Source organism: Brienomyrus brachyistius, chromosome 7, assembly GCF_023856365.1.
Source record: "Brienomyrus brachyistius isolate T26 chromosome 7, BBRACH_0.4, whole genome shotgun sequence".
In the NCBI taxonomy this organism is placed as follows: Eukaryota; Metazoa; Chordata; class Actinopteri; order Osteoglossiformes; family Mormyridae; genus Brienomyrus; species Brienomyrus brachyistius.
The window spans coordinates 4,061,918-4,077,249 of NC_064539.1; the positions used below are offsets into that span (position 1 = coordinate 4,061,918).

Consider the following 15,332-nt stretch of genomic DNA (forward strand, 5'->3'; position numbering starts at 1 on the left):
TGTGAGGCAGTAGCGCTAACCACCCCACCACCTTGCTTCCCCAGGCTGTAAATAAAACAATCTAAGTTAATAGATGACATCTAAACGACACTCCGACTTTGCCGATGAACTCCCACCACCTGCTCGCCCCCCCCCCCCTCCCCCCCGCCAACAGGCACAGATCTGTTCAGAAATTGTATTGGAAGGAGTCCAGGGGGACGGCGTCTGAGGTGTGCCCCACTGTCCTGTCCCGCTGCCCGCCAGGCGGCATCCTGGGGTTATCGCCACTCCTTTAGTGGTAGCGGGACGCAGCGGCATGCGAGCTGTAAACGCGGACAGATATAGGACAGCTAGCCCACGATAAGGCCAGGCACTAGGCTGGGTGATTAATAAAAAGCTGTCATCTTCTTCGGCGGGGCTCATTTGTACAAGCAGCATTCCCGTCTAAAACTTTTAGCTAAACTTCTGGTGTGACGTGGGGAGCGTGGCGAGCCTCAGCCAATCACAGTACCACATATGTCTCATACACCATTCCACTACTGCTGGCCGTCTGTGTCCCTCTATACCAGAGCCCCCCAACTGTTCTTCCCTGGGGGCCAAATTCCATCAGTGACGCAAAGCCAAGGTCGACTGCGTCAAAAAAAAATAAATGCCAAAGGGGGGTCCCCTATCGTAAAATGGGCTGACCAAGGCAGGGAGGGGGATTGATCACGCAGACTGGATTCAGTTATGTTGCATTCTGGATGCGGCCCAGGATCTGCCAGCTGGTGACCACTGCTCTATTGTATTTTACTAATTTATTGCATTTTAATGCATAATTGCTTGCTGTCATGTTTTGTCTTGACAAATCTAGTGGAAATAACCACACTTTAAACGAATTCCTTTTAAATGCAGATTCTGATATAAATGTGTGTCATCGTACCTTTATACATCTTCCTACTGGTACCGTTTAGCTTCAAACAATCAAAAGTGCTACAGTCAGTATTTTTACAATGACTTTGTTGCATCAATGGAAGTTTAATTGAGGCTGCATTGGACAAATATGTAGTACCAATCAAAATCATAAATTCTTTATTTTCCATTTGCATAAGGACATTGGAATGTTTCTCTTCACTTGCCCCATTTTACTCTCCATAGATTGGGAGTCACAGCACGGAGTCAGCCAACATGCAGCACCTCGGAGCTGGGGGTTAAGAGTTCAAGGGCCCATGGACATGTGACCGTTCTGCCGAGGCTGGGGTGTGAAACCGGCGAACCAACCAGCGTTTCCCACATTTGGGGAATTTGCAGGGGTCATGCACAGGCGCGCGATGGCTGAGCCTCACGCTGGGTGAACCAGCTTCGTGATCATGGTATCTGCCCTGCCAGGTAAGTCTGGACACACCTACTTTTAATGCATTTCTCACTGTTTTAGCTGTGTTATTCACCTTATAGTAAAAGGCCTAGAGGCAATGAACATATTGAATATTACAACGACCAAGAGAAGTGTGCAGCATCTCAACATTTTCTCAGCTCTCAGACTCTTCAAAGCAGCCCCCTTTTGCGTCCATGACAGCTCTGCAGGCTCTTGGCTTTCTTTCAACCAGCTTCCAGATGTAGCCACCTGGAATGATTCCACAAAGGGGTTTCCACAAGTTCTTACTCTTCGATCCAACTCATCCCAAACTAGCTGTAGGGTTTAGGTCAGGGGGATTGTGGGGGGCAGGTCTTCTGTCGTAGCACTCCATCTCTTTCCTTCTTCACAAGATAATACTTATAGGACACAACCTTCAGGTGTTCTTAGGGTCGTTATCTTCTTAAAAAACTAATAATGTACAGAAAGTGAGTCCAGACTTTTCACTGTACTGTATATCACATATGGTATGCCTACAGAGAAGGCTACTGAATGGGATTTAAATTATCAGTAAAATGTAGCAAAGTTTTCTGAGTTTCCCCTAATCATTAGGCAAATAGACAAAACAACATCTGTGATCCATTTTGGCTCCACGATGCGAGAATAAAAGAACAAAGAGGTGAAAGCAATGTGCTGCCATTACATTGATATTTCTCCTTTATCTCTGCGAATAAACCGCCTCTAAAATGACCCTTGTCTAAACGAGCTTGTCCTGACATTACGACCATAGCGGGTGATTTCGCCGACCTACCTGCTGTCGCCTTGATTGTCGTGCTGTCACAGTACATAAAGCTCAGCTGGTCACAGGGACAGGAGAGAACCTGAGTGTATGGTTGGGGCGGGGGGTGCACTGTGGAACTCTATGCACCACCACCCCCCCCCCCCCCCCCTGCAAACCACAAGCCCCCAGCTCCCAACTACCCTACTGAGGAAATCACCACACGCAACTCTTTCTTCACCAAGAAATGACACATTAAATCGAAAAGCACTTAAGAGTGACTTCGGCTACGGAAGCACAGGTGCTGGATGGAGTTGAGGCCGTGGGCTGTTACTCAGGGCAGAGGACACGGTCGATCCTTCCACCTGGGGTCCACACGGACCCCGAAGGGCGGTACTGTCGCCCTCCTTCCTCATCGGCTGGCTGCGCTTGGCTGACTTGTTTTCGTCAAGGGCAGACAGTGCCAGACCCCCGGGTGCCACTGGCAAAGGAAGCCCAGGGCTGTCCCCAGCCTACCTGCCTCGGAATTATTGATGAAGTAATGCCTATTATTACCACACATTACACATGGGCTGTATCAAACTGCACGGCCTGAATATTCAATGTTCTTCTGCTTAGGCACAGAGGTTAACCTATCCACCTAAGCAAATGAGTCAAACTTTTAATGTTGATATTATATTAACAGCATATTTTAGAGGTAATTTACATATTTACTATATTATTGTCACATTAAATTATTATTGATAACCCACTAATCCAAAGCGGAGTGGGGGGGGGGGGGGGATTCAGAGATAATTCTAGAAGCATTGGGCGAAAGATGGGGAATAACCCAGGAGGGGGTACCAGTACATCAGTGGGCACATTCAAACCATGTAGCAAATTTGCTATACCTTAGCATGTATTTGGACTGGGGGGGACAGAATACCCAGAGGAAACCCCATGATGACACAGGGAGAGCATGCAAACTCCACACAAATAGAGGCGGGGGAGAGACTAGAACCCCAGCCCTAGGGGTGCGAGGCAATCATGCTTACCACTGGTACAGGCATTATTTTCACATTTTAAGCTTATTTATTATATTATTTATTTGTTGCATTGGTGGCTAACCCTTAGTGTTAAAAGTGATTGCAATCAATGGTGTAGCAGAGAGTTTGGGGGGGGGGGGGGCACAACTTAATAATTTAAATACAAAGGTCTGTTTATTGGGAAAGAAGAATGAAGCCAAATTAAATATTGGCTTCCTCCCCGGTTCCTACGCCCCTGAAGCCTAGTCCTGTGCTTCTCCTTGCCCTGTACATGCTGAGTTCTCCCTAGCAGCTGACAACACAAGGCTGATGAATAATGGCGTCATTACTTCTTTAGTTGTCTTTTTAGTACACACACGTGACCAGGTGTTTCCTCCCCCAACCCCCACCAATCCTCTTCAGCCACCAAAGATAAAACAGCCAGGAGAGGCTGACTCTTTATACCATGGTAGAGAACAGCAACTCTCTGTTATACATATTAAACATCTGAGATGAATTATTAAACTTCATTTATGTCATTCCCTGACAAAGCAATGAGGTCCTTCCGTGGTGCGTTAATGGTGTCGTCACCTTGGGAATCACCGCATTGCACACACAACGCCCAGCAAAGGGCAGAGTCGTGAATAAAGAACTCATATTCCGTAATACTACAATAACCTGCATTTTTAGAGCCGGAAACATTTTTAAGTTGCTCGTCTTAGTTGCTATGCAACACGTTTTCTCAAGTTGTTGTTTTTTTTTTTAACCAAACTTACAAAGAAACCAAAATACAAAGAAAAACGCAATACGTTTTCCCAGGACAGTATATCTGTGCAAAAAAAACAAACATCCTGTTAAAAAATAACAGTATCCCATTATAAGCATATCTGGCACTGTTAAAAAAAATAATAGTCGTTGTAATGAACCCCAATTTCTCATAAATACATCGTCACTATAAAAAGCACCCAGGGCGAACAATCCAGAGGACATAACTGAAAACACAGTGAACAGTAAATGCTGGCTAAGCCACTTGTACGCACAGATGTCTGATAGAAGTTTAGAGCTGTAAATGTATTAGCGGTATGCTGCGCCTGCCTAAATTCTCTCACTTGCAGCAAATTGCATTAGTAGGCGCTTCCACATCGACGATCGGGAACCTGGTGCCGGTTTACAGGTTCCTGGTCTTAATCTGGAACTGACTACTTTCGTATGTCGCTTCACACCACACAATAGGAACAGTGACCTTTATGCTAAAAAACAAGGGAACTGCAAAAAGTTCGTAAATTAAATTTCTAACATAATTTCCATAGAAAATACACCGCCACGCCAAAACATTGGAGGTAGTAAATTATTTGTTAGTTATTGGGGAGATCGATCGCAATCAAAACGGGACACAGCCTTTTATTTATATTTTACTTAAAACTGTATGACTAAATGACACATTCACGATTCTTATTATATTTGGCAAGCAGATCGATTGTACGTTTTCCACAGAATAATGACTAATACTACAAGTCATCAGAATCATAAGCTAAGCGAGAAATGATGGTTCATAATTAATTCTCATAATCAATGTTGTTTCGTTTATGTCTCCTAAGAGACAGACAGTTTCTCTTCGCTTCAGACGCAATCTTGCCGAAGGTCCTGCTTCTCCTCCGGGTGGGAATAGCCCCTTTACCCCCGCAGCCAGTGTAGGGGTGAGACACGCGATTTTAGTTTCATCCCGTGAAGAACAAGCGTCAGCACATCTGGGCGCAGCCGGCAAACACATTTTCCCTCTTAGCCCCCGGCCAAAGAGCCCTTATCTGCAGCGGCGGGCATCGACCTTGTGAGTCCTTTCCGCCGCCGACGCGCGGGCGTTAAAAGGCCTCCAGACTGCAGGGAGATCGACGGCGACTCGCTTACCCTTACCGGGCTCTCCACCCCTCCTGAAAAATTAAGGGATGAGGGGGGCGCTAAAGGGAAGGTCTGCCAGCGAAAATAGAGAGCGCTCAGTCCTGCTTGAGCTTGCGGAAACTGCGAGCTTTTGATTGCACTTTCCACAAAAGGCACAGTGCCATTGTCATTGCCCACTCAAGGCTCTCGTCCCCACTCAATCGGATTAACATATTTTTAACCCACCCCCCACCCCGACTCCCCATCTAAAAGTGGACTCTCGACCTCGTCTACAATGGCAGGGCACGAAAAAAAATTCGATTTCCCGTTTTATGCATTTGACGAAAGCCCTGGAACAAGCCCAGAAGCTGTCTTTTCACATTTTAGGGAAGCGATCAGATAGCTATTCATTTGACATTTCATAGAATAAGAAGGTGGGCAACCGCGAGAAGAGCTCCTAGTTTAGCCTCTTAAACAGCCCGAGCCTTTTAATGAAGTTGAGGAAGTAAAGGCAAGGTGAAGCAAGGATATTGAAGTGACTGTGAAACTCACACCACATTTAATTACTCTAAGCGAGATCCGCACAGAATCCTGAACAACCGCCGTTAAATGATATGTTACTCGCCAAGAGACTACAAGTAAGCCCGAGTTCTGTCTTTGAGGCACTGCTGTAATTACCACAATATAACACCGTAATCTCTACTAGCGTCAGCTAGAAAGGTTCTAACCCCACCTCCCATCTGGAAATAGGTTATAAATCATCTTCAAACTTCCACAACTCGTTTTATCGTCTAAGTGCAAAATTCCCACTAATCCGGCTACGATTTGAAGCATTAGTTGGGGGAGAGTAAGAAACGTTGCGATTTTGTTCAGTCCTGCATTCTGATCTTTGACAAATGCGGTGTGTGTGTGTGTTTGGGAGGGCATGCGGCAGAACTATAAGGATGTCTACATCCTGGACTCTGCAACCAGGGCTTTGTTGACCAGATCGTATTTCGCATCTGTGTTGCCATGTCACTTTAAGTAAATATATGGGTTAACACAGGAAAAATAAAATTGTGAGTACCTATTGATTATTTGTGAGTTGTCATCCCAAGAAACTCCAGAAAGTGCAATATGAAAGTACTTCTCAATTCGGCTGTAATCTCTTGTGGCGCAAAGACAACACATTACAACTTATTGCTTTGTGTCCAGGTTTATTTGTAGGAGCTCCAGTCGCTGTCTAAAAGAAAAGCTGTAGTCCCAGGCCTTCCCATGAAATATTCATAGTTGTGCGAATGTGTCTGTTTGACCGGGGGCTGAGTCAGAACCGTTGCCAGAAAGCAGCCATTTAATTCTGCGATGCACTTCTGCTTTAGTGTGTGCATGGATCTAAAAGAAAAGCAAAATCAACGGACTTAAGGATTTTTTAGCTTTATAATTGTAGCTGTGCAAGCTAATGTGTGGCACGAAAATAAAAAATTGTTACGAGCACCGCTCCTGAATATCCACGATTACAATGGCGGTATCGGTTTGTTTACAATGCTGAGTTACATTTACCGGGACAAGAGCGATCGACGACCCCCCTTTCCCCATCATCTGAAGGTCGGGGCGTCGGCGGTTCGCCCACCTCAATCCCAACCTGTGCAGGCACTCTGTGTGTAACTGCCTCTTACCTCCCCGGACCGCCTATTAATAATCAGCTGTGAATCAGCGTGTAATGGGGACGGACGCCTCCGTCCTCCGCGGAAAATAACGACCCCGCACGCTATAAAGTGCCGCGGGGCGCGCCATGTGCAGAATTAAATAGGTGCTGCTGGCCCGAGCACGACAGGCAGCTTGAATGGCCGGAGCATCCCTCTTGAAGGCAATTTACTTTGCCTACATTAGCAAAATTGGTGGGTAATAACTGCGCAGCAATAACCCTGGATGAAGTGGGAGCCGTACTTCACAGAGCACTGGGAGCACAGGGAAAGGCGTTCACAGCAGCTTTCAGCAGAATCTTCACCCATCTAAACAGTGACTGATTTTCATCAACCAGTTTGTAATGGTAAACTGGTGAACAGGCTGCTCTCGATAACCCTTCGCTAGAAGACTCCACGAGACACTTGGTGTTTAGACAAAGTCTAGGAATTTGATGGTTGTTTATACCGAGTGCATATTTAGTGGAGAACTTAAAAATAATATATTCATTTAATTTTAATCTGTTCAAAAACACGAGTTTATAAAGTTAATTGTGTTGTATTTTCAGGGTCACAGCACAACAATTTGACTGGAGTGACAAGCTAACTTTGTAGGACATTCAATCATAAATAAACATAGACAATGATTAAATCATCATTTACCCAAAATAGAATCCCATTAGGTCAAAGTGTATCAATCGGTCAAAAAAATGTCAGTGACACGTTGCCAATTGGCAGATATACATAGGAATAACTTTACATTCCAAAACAAACAACAATAAGGGCAAAAAACACCAGTCTAATTTTTGCAATCTATTTTTAAACTTCTTGTCGCTGCTCGCCATTGATAAAACACAACTGCATGTAATGACCCTGTAAAAACAGTAGATGTTTACTGTAGACGTGAAAGACTCTGAGAGGTGAGCTTTTCTGGCAAGAGGAGGCATCCAGAGGTGACGGCAATGACACATCGTCCCAAATAACCCATGGAAGTGTGACAGCTTTGAGACTGACTGGTAGCTTTCAGCTTCCAGATCAGGTCACTGTAAACCGCATTGCCACACCCTTACATCCATTTCTTTTTTATCCAGGATACTCACAAGCCTAGACACTCACACTCCTTGCTCAGTCTTTCAAGAGCCCTGACCAGAGCCTTCACTGACTCTGTGAAGATCACAGAATCATCAGCAAACTAAAGATTGGTGAATATTTCTTCACCAACAGATGCCTCACAGCTGCTGGACCCCACAACCCTGCCCAACACCCAGTCCATGCAAACAATGAACAGGGTAGGAACAAGAAAACACCCCTGATGAACCCCAGAATCAACTGGGAAGAACGCAGAGGTTCTGCCTCAACTTTAAGCAGCACTCACAGTACCAGAGTACAGTCCGGTCATGACGTCCAGCAAGTTCAGAGGGATCCCGCAGAGTCTCAGGATTTCCCCCAGGGCAGCTCAACAACTAGGTCAAACCAAATCAACAAAGGCTGCAAAGAAACTCTGTCGATATTCACATTTGCGTTTAATAAGATCCCTCAGTGCCAGGATGAGGTTGATGATAGACGACTTCTTAAGCATAAAAACCAGACCGCTTCAGTCGCACTTAGGTGAGCAAGTGATCATGGATACTACTAAGGATGACCCTAGCAAGGACCTTACCCGGCACTGAGAGCAGTGTTATCCCCCTGTAGTTGCCACAATCCAGGTGATCACCCTTCCCTTTCCAGATAGGGACTACAAGTCCCATTTTCCAGCCAGTTGGGATGATACCTGTCTCCTAAATGGAAGAAAAGATTGGTTGCAATGTCAGGAGGACAGCCTTATCATCATCCTGGAGAAGTTCACCCCGGGATTCCATAGATCCCTGCGGCCTTCCCTGCTCTCAGCTGGTTCACCACCTATGCAATCTCAGTGAGACTGGGTGATTCACAGCTAATCAGAGGATCAGCCTCAAGAACTGTGCACCTAGAGATGTTCAACATCCTAGCCAGAGGATCAGCTTTAAACAGCTGCTCAAAGCTGCTTGCCCAGCGGATCACAACTGCAGTATCATCCGTAAGTACCGTTCCATCACCCTCCGTAACTGCGGGTCTCCAAGGAAAAGATTCTGATGTGTGTAATGCTTCGATTCTTCTGTAAGCAGGATGGGGTCTCTCTACCATAGATGGTGTAACTTGCTCACAGATTCCTCTAACAACCATCTTTCTAAGTTCCAGGGTGCCCTACAAGATGAAACACCTCCTTCTGGGAGGACTGGATCTGTCAAGACCATTTTTTTTTCAGGAACTTTGAGGCTAACAAATACATGCGCTAGACTGGAGGGAAACTCAGGTGTTGAAGCTCTCCCATTGAAATGGACACAGCCACTGGTAGGTCTACTAATTAGACCCAAAGGAAAGCATCTTCAAGTCGTGTTGAGCAAACAGTAAACCTGAAGACCTTATATAAGAATCTATCGGCTTCTGGTCAAGGATTAGCTCTAATTTCCCCAAAATCATAAAAACTGCATTTTAAATAAGCCCATAAATATTTGATTAATGGCCAGTATTACCGAAAACTAGCAAGTTTCCACACACTAAGTTCATGCCTGTAAACAGTTACTCTAATGTTTTGTTTCTGATGGCTGGTTTCCTGGCATCTTTGTGTCCAGGGAAAATGATACAGAGGGAAGGTGAATTAAAGTCTCAAACCAAAAATCTAAAACGAAGACTTAATTGGGGAACGAGTAACCTTCTGTTCTTCTTTCAGATCAATTTGGACCCAAGTGTTTGTTAAAGTCTCGGCTTAACAAGCGAGGACTGTGAAACCGCCTCCGCGAAACATATAACGAATCTATGAGAGCGGTGACTAATTGGGGTTCGGTATAGTTTATGCCCCCCCTGGCAAAGCTCTCGGTGTGATCTTGCAGAAATTCTTGACTCACTCCATATGTGCCATTGCTTTTGAAATATTTAATATATATATAACATTTATATTTATCATCTATGAGATTAAAACAAAACACGATTGACTTTGGAAATGAGTGCGAGTATATACAGTTTATTGGAATTCTACTCACCGGGAGGAATAAAAAAATGTACATTCTGTAGACAAAGTATTAGCAGGGATGTGCAGTATTTCAATGAAATGTATTAAAATACGCATGTAACTACAGCTGATTATTTTCTAATCTGGATTTCGTTGGATGGAACAAAATCAGATACACTGAGGTATTCACCCAACTTAGACCCCACATAATAGCAAAACTCAAAAGCATCTTTAACCAGAGTCAGTAGCACGAACAAAACTTCCGCCCATTTACGTATGTAAAAAATAACACGAAAGCGTATGACAAAATAAACCGCGTCAAGGAAAAACAGAGGGGAGGTCACTGTACAAACAGAGGAAACCACACATGGTGGGTAATTTACAGGCAGTTAAACATGCGGAGATCGAGCACGAAATTACACAGGAGCACAAGGCAGGGGCTATTTACACAAGCTGCACGGCACGCTGGGAAACATGCAAATTATGACCGACAGGGGCTTGGCTCATCAACGCCTCAGTATACATTAAAATATTTAGAATACTTAAACTATGACATTTTATTTTCATTTTATTTTCTGTCATTTTATGAACCTTCATCACCAGGCTTACAGACTTTCAAATATAGTTTATCGCCATTTTTGGCTAGACGCAAATAAATCACATGACACATGCTGTTGAGCTCAATTTGCTCCTTGTGAGTTTTGTTCTCCCATGACCTGCGGCCTGTACTACGAAGCAGGGTTACTGGCCTATCGGGGAAACTTGTCGGATTTAAGGTAGTCTGGGCAAAATGTAAGTGAACGAATATGAAGTCCATTTAAACTGTGGTACCTTAAATCCGACAAGTTACCCCGATAAGTAGCCCCGCTTCGTAGTACAGGCCGCAGTAATCCAAGGAAAGCAACTACTTTGGTGCTCGGTGTAAATTTCCTTAAGGTAAAATATGCCGTAAAACATACTAATATTACATATCACTGAATGTCATAATAGGACAGAAACATTGGGCAATTAGCAAACTTGTGAATTAACTTGCAAGCCCGCTAGTGCCATTCTAGTTCATTTCAGCAAGCATGCTTAGACACTGGCATCTTGTGGTTTGCCACATATGGAAGACTTCATTAACAATAAATCAAACTAGGTATTTTTGTTGCTAAGGACAAAATGAATTTCTATCAGCTAAACATAGGCACTTTTATAACCACTGGGCCTGTGTAAAACGGAGAACCAATCCTCGAATCTGATGTTGCATATTATACGTGTCACAGCCGCTGTTTGCGTTTTTATTTAGCATGTATCTAAATAAAAATCAGTATCTTGTTTGACTTTGCGCATGTTCAGCATGCTACTTTGGGACAAAGCAGGGAATTCACGCATTATAATTTACGAAAGCACATACAACCCTGTCAGCCATCAAATCACATGCAAATCACAAATTATTCTATTTAAAGTTAGGGCAAGTTGCAAATTTTGTAAATATTACAGTACATCTTACAAAGGGTGTAATGGAACACATATCCGTCATATACGTTACTATTTTACATGGACTTTAGTATTTTCAAATTAGCAAATTATCCATCCATTTTCTAAACCGCTTATCCTACTGGGTCACGGGGGGTCCGGAGCCTATCCCGGAAGCAATGGGCATGAGGCAGGGAACAACCCAGGATGGGGGGCCAGCCCATCTCAGGGCACGCTCACACACCATTCATTCACACATGCACTCCTACGGGCAATTTAGCAACTCCAATCAGCCTCAGCATGTTTTTGGACTGTGGGGGGAAACCGGAGTACCCAGAGGAAACCCCATGACGACATGGGGAGAACATGCAAACTCCACACACATGTGACCCAGGCGGAGACTCGAACCTGGGACCCAGAGGTGTGAGGCAACAGTGCTAACCACTGCACCACCATGCTGCCCCCTTAGCAAATTATTTTGTATTTTATTTTGTTACAATTGATGAGCAAGTATTTGTAATTTGTAACAAGATACCTTTTGATGCATTTGTTCCCATCTCTGAGTATCGGGATAAACATCTTAATCATTGAATTCTGGTGTTTCATTCAGACTCATAACCACAGGTGCATAATATCAAGCACTCAGCCATTCAATCAGGTTTACAAACACTTGTGAAAGAATGGGTTGTTCTGAAGAGCTCAGTGAATTCAATAATAGCACTCTTATAGAGTGCCACCGTTGCAATAAATCAGTCGATGAAATTTCTTCCCTGCTAGATATTCCAGTGAACTGTAAGTTGTATTAGTGAAAAGTGTATAGGAAGAACGAAAACTCAACAGCAAAGTGGCAGACCGTGTAACAGAGCAAGTGCGTCACAGTTGCCAGTGTTTAGTTGACTCAGCAACTGCATAGATCCAAACTTCTTTATTAACTTGCATTAACCCAGTGGTTCTCAAACTCAGTCCTCGGGATCCACTGCCCTGCTTGTTTTCCAGCTATCCCTGCCCCACAGACAAGTCCCAGTTGTCTTTCAGCTTCTGATTGACTGAACACACCTGATCCAGGTAATCAGCAGTGTGTAGGGCAGGGATAGCTGGAAAACAAGCAGGGCAGTGGGGCCTGAGGACCGAGTTTGAGAACCACTGGATTAACCCCTGTGAAATAAAGAGCTTCATGGAATGGGCTTTCATGGTCAAGCTGCTGCATGGAAGCAAGCGTCCAGTGGAGTTGTGTAAAGCACGCTGCCACTGGACTCTGGAGCAGTGGAAATGTGTTCTGTGGAGTGACGAATCACACTTCTCTGTCTGGCAGTCTGATGGATGAGTCTGGGTTTGGCAGATGCCAGGAGAACGTTACCTGCCTGCAGGAGGGGTGGAAGTGGAAAAGGGATAATGGTGTGGGGTTGTTCTTCAGGGGTTGGGCTAGGCCCTTTATTTCCAGTGAAGGGAACTCTTAATGTTTCAGCATACCAAGACATTTCGCACAATTCTGTGCTTCAGACTAAATGGGACTAGTTTGGGAAAGGTCCTTTTCTGTTCCGGCATGACTGTGCCCCAGTGCACAAAGCAAGGTCTATAAAGACATGGTTGTGTTAGTTTGGTGTGGAAGAACTTGATTGAGCCTGACCTCAATCTCACTGAACATCTTCGGGCTGAACTAGAATGGAACCAGGCCTTCCTGTCCAACATCAATGCCTGACCTCACAGATGCTCTTTTGTATGAATGGGCAAAAATTCCCACACATTTCAAAATCATGTGAAAAGCCTTTCCAGAAAAATGGCAGCTGTTATAGCTGCAAAGGGGGGAGGACCAACTCCATAGTGATGACTGTGGATTTAGAATAGATTGTCATAAAAGTTCTTGAAATAGCCAGCTGTCTCAATACTTTTGTGCATATAGCGTATATTTTTCCTAGGGACCCGGTAAAGCATACCACAGCAGTTGAACTCTAAAGACTTTCGGAACATTTTCAGTGTGACGGCAGAAATGAAACCATCATAGAAATCAAACCTAGTTAAACCAATTATTGGTGATCAGGAACATAAGGTAGGCCTCGGCTTTTTATATTTTGGATGGTTTCATTTAAACTGCTTTGCATGTCATTGCACCGGGAGAAGACGGAGGGATTATTTATGCACCGTCCAGTTTCCCCTCTTTAAAAGGCAGCTTTATCACTCAAACAGTTCACGCTAGGTAAGTACTTCAAGGGTACGGCGTCACATAAAAATAATTTGTAACTGCTGCGCGGAATTCACTGGGCCGCACTCCAGCGACGTCGTCTCCTCGCTCTCATTATGTGAATGGAGATTTGTTGGGATTTTTCCCCAAATCGCCCTGATCCGCTTTTTAAATGACCCATTAGCTTCGAGTACCAATATAGAAGTATTCCTGCTGCATTTCACTAATTGACCAACGTCCTCTGCAGGCGCTAAATCATTTCAATAATACAGGTGAACTATAATAGCCTACTTTAACAATGTTAACATTGTGCTACTATAATAGTTTTTCTTTTTCCTTATGTTGGCAAGAATATAGATTAACAGGATTTAACAAGTTTCTTTTGAATAACCTGAGGTTGTTATTTTTCTTTTGGTAAAAGAGTCATGTAACTGGTTTTTTCTCCAGCTACTTGAGAGATGTCAGATAAGTACTCAACAGGGGGATGCGTGTACAGGATGGTTTTTGAGATGTTTTTTGTTGTGAAAGGTCAAGATGTTTTTTCTGTAACTGCTAGTCCTGTTCAAGGATGGTGTCTGGAGCCAATGAGCACAAGGCAGGGAGTAACCCAGGATGGGTCATCAAGCCACTGCAGGGCGCACACACATCCAGGGGTAATTTGGTTACTCCAGTTAACCTCTGCATGTTTTTGAACTGGGGGGGGGATTGTAGTACCTGGAGGAAACCCCACAACAACATGGGGAGAACATGTAAACTCCACACACATGGAGCCATGGCAGACACTCGAACCCGGGTCCTAGAGGTGTGAGGCAACAGTGCTAACCACTGCACCACCATACCACCCCCCCCCCCAAAATCAAGGTGTCTGTCACCTCAATAAAACTGACAAAAAGGCACTAAGTAACATAGGTACACCTGTTAACACGTGAACTACAGTGATTCTAACATAGCAGGAAGAGCTTTTAAAACAGAGTTAAGTAACATTATACATTCCATTTAAATTGTGTTTAAATGGCCTGGCCACATTTAATTAGGCATTGTTTACTTCACCCATGCAATCACTGCTAAATGCGTTGAAACTGGATGTTGTGCGATTTGCCACCTCTTAGAAGTAGCAGGAGGGATAATAAGCACGCTCATCGCCGTAATTGGTGTCGGCGGCGAAGCGAGCTGCCCGCCTCCTCTCTCGCCAAGCATCGCCCGAGACCTCTGCAATGCCACTGATGGTCTGTGTAACCGGCCCCATTTCCCAGCGCCGTTTCCATGGCGATGTTAAGAACAGGTTCCCGCCACTCTGCCAAACTCACCGCCGCACCATCAATGATACGCAAGCCAGTGTTAATATTCTGCAGTGGTTCCCCCGCCACCCCCACAGAAATTCCCCTACGATGCCGTATTGGAAGCTTTGAGTGCATGTACTTCAGTTCTAAACGCTATAGCAGCGTTTGTCTACATGAGGTGGGCGTGGCGTGCATGTGCGGGATAAGAGAGTCCAGTCGTGTTGGGGCATCATCACGTGTGTTTATTGCGTTTTTCCGGCTCACACCAATCGCATTCATTTGGGGCAGAGTAGCACTTTGGCGTCAAAGACTCTGATCTTAGGTGAGAAAACAGAGGAATAACATCGATTTCTGCTTCTAAATATACTTGCACCAGACAAGGTGGGGGTGCGAATAGTATAATGAACATTATATAGCTGTCATCTCAATTTCTGTAATATGGCGCAGGAACACAGAATCAAAGTTAATTCCTGTGGCATTTGCAAGATTCCTCCAGAGGCCTCAAATCAGTTTAAATTGCAGAGAGCTGGGAATCGCGATATCCATACAAGCCCCCACTATATAATAAACTGTATCAGCATACGGTGCATACTGACAAATATCGGCTGCATTCAATTTGCTTAATACCAGAGGGAATTACCTCATGAATTTATATAGCTGCTTTTGGAGGAACCCGCACCCATAAAATCTGGGGAACATTCCCCACCAGTCACTCAGCGGTATCTGAAATGGGGAGGAACGCATCGTTTCAATGCTG

At 44.5% G+C, this 15,332-nt stretch overlaps 1 long non-coding RNA gene and 1 pseudogene across 1 annotated transcript; one reads left to right on the forward strand and one right to left on the reverse strand.

The window, feature by feature from the left end:
• Nucleotides 1-1,229: 1,229 nt before the first annotated feature.
• On the reverse strand, nucleotides 1,230-1,355 carry LOC125746914 (U1 spliceosomal RNA; annotated as a pseudogene).
• A 4,125-nt stretch (nucleotides 1,356-5,480) lies between these two features.
• On the forward strand, nucleotides 5,481-9,650 carry LOC125746086 (uncharacterized). Its single transcript, XR_007398846.1, has 3 exons — nucleotides 5,481-5,607; nucleotides 7,722-8,686; nucleotides 8,842-9,650. It is a non-coding gene; the product is annotated as an uncharacterized LOC125746086 (long non-coding RNA).
• The last annotated feature ends 5,682 nt before the right edge of the window (nucleotides 9,651-15,332 follow it).